At 40.4% G+C, this 3437-nt stretch overlaps 1 non-coding gene across 1 annotated transcript; it reads right to left on the bottom strand.

Annotated features, from left to right (window-relative positions):
- Positions 1-2889: 2889 nt before the first annotated feature.
- On the bottom strand, positions 2890-2996 carry LOC120255236. Its single transcript, XR_005534933.1, has one exon. It is a non-coding gene; the product is annotated as a small nucleolar RNA R71 (small nucleolar RNA).
- Positions 2997-3437: the final 441 nt, after the last annotated feature.

The following is a 3437-nucleotide window of genomic DNA, read 5'->3' as shown; positions in this document are numbered from 1 at the left end:
TGTGAATTTTCCCGAAGGGAAGTACCTTGCAAGGAAAGCTTCGACCATTTCGTTCAATGTTGTGATGGAAGCTCTTGGCAATGAATAGAGCCACTGTTTGGCCCTTCCTTTGAAAGAGAATGGGAAAGCCTTCTGTCAAATTCCATCATCAGAAACCCCATTGAACTTCAACATGTCACACACTTCAAGGAAGTTCTAAATATGATTGTTCGGGTCATCATTAACTAACCCATGAAATTGTGCAGACTGTTGAACCATCTGAATAAAGGCCAGCTTCAACTCAAAATTCTAGGCTACTACTAGTGGCCTCACAATACTCGAGTGTGTTTGATAAGTTCTTGTGCTTTAAGAATGAGAAGTATTTTTCCTTACGTTGAGCATTACTTTTATTAGGTTTTAGTGCTAATACATGTGTATTTGTGTTACTTTTGTGCATGTAGGGTTGTGTAGCCAAATATGTAAGAAAGAAGCTAATGTAGATTATTAATGCACTATTTGATGAAATCTTAGAAGGAACAAACACGAAGACACAAGTTGGATTCAAAGATACGTGAATGTCTGCCAACCTCTGTGTATTCAAGCAATCACATGGTTTGGAGGGGCACAAAGACTGTCACATTTGCATATTCCAACTCGTGTAATGATAGCAAGATCTTCTCCAATGAGTCTGTTTATTAAAAAAGTGACGTGATCTACGGTATAAACGTGTTCCCGTTTATGTTACCTCAATGAAAAACTTGGAATCGGGAGCGTTTTGCCCCGGGGGGGGGGTACTGTAGCAAGTTACTGCAAAAAGCACTATAGCAATTCACTATAGCAGTTATTGTTCATAGCCCGCAAAAAATCAAAAAATTGGGATTCCAGAGAAGCCACAAGCCCGTGTGGAATTTCCATAGGGGTGTGTGGAAATTCCACAGGGGTGTATGGAAAATCCACAGGGCCATGTGGATGCCCAATTCCAGCCTATTTAAAGCTATAATTCAGCCTAATTTGGGAGGCCTTTTCCCATCTTTTTTCCAACTCTTGAGAGGCTTGAGAGTAGGGTTTACATTGGTATTGGTAAGGCTTTTGGAGTGGTTCTACTGCTTCGACACCATGTTTCTCTTAGAAGATAGTTATTGGGTGAGTTTTTGTCTGTACCGATACGTCGAGGTGTGCCCCAACCTTGACAAGGGAACCTTTAGTGAAGACGAGGCTACTCACAAGGCCATCGACAACAATACCATCGGGGTTTTACTATGGATTGCTTGTTTTTACTTTCAATTCTATCATTGATTATATCTTGCTCCATGTAGAGCTAAACCCATAGTGGGTACTTGGATTTGTGAACCCAAGGATGTATTTGTTTCATTGACCTTTTATTATGCTTTCCTTAATTGATGTTGTTAATTAAGTGCCAATCTTGAATGCTTGTTGAATAATTTCTCCCTTAGAGTGATACTAGGATTGAGAGTCCATCTTGGTAGCCTTTATGGATGAGTGACAAACCATGAGGACTAGACAAAGCTAGATTGGAGAGGGTCTAGAGGGTGAATCGAGAGGTAGCGTAGTGTCCCCTTTCCCTTCTGATGTAATTTATCCTACCTCCATTTCTTAGAGTTCTTTGTGGTCACAATAGAGTGAAGTGCTAAAGGATGAACTCCGTTGGGACTTAGTTGCGTGAGCGACAAAGTAAAGCGTTGAAGTGAACTTTAGTATCTAGGGCTTAATTGTGACTAGGGGCCTTTCGTCTAGACCAAAGGGTTAGGTCTACATATAAGAATAAGGTTAATCACTTGGAATCCATAGAGCTTCTTGCTACTTTGCATAGTGTGAGGTGTTGAGACTGATCGATTTCTCCACCGGGGCATAGTGTAGAGTTAGTCACAGTTGACCTTAGGTTTGGGACCATGTATCTTAGGATGTCTACAACTCATTGACCATTAGTTAGAAATCATAATAGTTGGCTTTGCACATGAAGCGATAATCGTATGTGGAACAATATCTGAGTACCGCACTTCTTATCGATTACCTTTTCCTCTCACTTATTTGTGCCTATCTTTCTTATTTCTTTTATTTTGTCTATATTACACCTTATCAACACAATTATTGTTTCATCCTCACTCGGTTAAGTAGCAATCTTGGTGTTTCTATTACTTATTCCCTGTGGATATGATACCCCACTCACCTGGGATTTATTACTTTGACAAACCCGTGCACTTGCGGGTCACACGCAAAAGGGTGTATCAAGTTTTTCGCACCGTTACTAGGGAATAGGTGTTTAGAGATACTTTGCACTTTGCTATCTTCGCTATTCATTCATTCATTTTATTTCACATCTCCTTACTCTATCATCATTCTGATTTGTTTTCTTTCTTGTGGTGAAGCTCTAGGTAATGACCGGAGGGAATCCTTCGATATTCATTGAAGGTGATCCTGAACTTGAACACGCACTCAGAAGAAGGGGTAAAAAACCTGTTCAAGAACCATCCAATCAAGCTAAAATAGAAGTTGAAGGGTCAAACAATATGGCAGAGCATAATGAAAAATAGAGAACACTTTATAACTATGCCATATCCTCAGTTTTGGTATACAATCTAGTATTGTGCGACCCCCGATTACAACTCCAAATTTTGAACTAAAGCCGGTGTTCATTCAGATGATTCAGCATTCAGCTCAGTTCAATGGTTTGACCGATGAGGATACAGACAATCACATCGAAAACTTCTTGGAAGTTTGTAACATACTGAAGATCAACAAAGTTTCAGATGTTGCAATCAGATTGAGGGCTTTCCTATTCTCTCTCATCCTTAGGAGTGGCTTCATTGTTTGTTAAAAGCATCCATAATGACTTGGAATGAGATGGTCAAAGCTTTCCTTGCAAGATACTTCCCTCTGAGAACGTCATAAAAGCTTCGTAATGAGATATCGTCATTTGTTCAGATGGATCTTAAATCCTTGTTTGAGATGTGGGAGTGATTCAAGGATCACTTGCGGAAGTGTCCACAACACGGATTTCCCAAATGGATGATCATTCAAACTTTTTACAACGGGTTGAATCCAAGTACAAGACAACTTCTAGATACCCCGTAGGAGGTACAATGGGGAGTAAGACCCACGATGAAGTTTGACGAGTTGATAGAAGAAATGGCCATGAATACCAATGAAATGCGGGGAAAGGAAAGAAAGTGGCCGGACTCCATGAGATCGATGCAGTTACATCCCTGGAAGCCCTAGTAGAGGCATTGAGTAAGAAATTGGACATATTGACTTCACCGAGGGTAGCCGTTATCACAAATTTTGATGGTTGTGAGGGTTCACATATGCTGTCTGATTATCCTATCTCGATTGCTACTTGACCCTGGTGAATAAGTAGATCTTTAGTGGGTAACTCGGGAAGGGTACAAGGTAATCTTTATAGCAACACCTACAACCAAGGGTGGAGGAACAACCCCAAT

This window comes from Dioscorea cayenensis, unplaced genomic scaffold (assembly GCF_009730915.1).
Source record: "Dioscorea cayenensis subsp. rotundata cultivar TDr96_F1 unplaced genomic scaffold, TDr96_F1_v2_PseudoChromosome.rev07_lg8_w22 25.fasta BLBR01000906.1, whole genome shotgun sequence".
Lineage (NCBI taxonomy): Eukaryota > Viridiplantae > Streptophyta > Magnoliopsida > Dioscoreales > Dioscoreaceae > Dioscorea > Dioscorea cayenensis.
The sequence above is the reverse complement of the archived record's forward strand: the minus strand, read 5'-3'. Positions and strand labels throughout refer to the sequence as shown.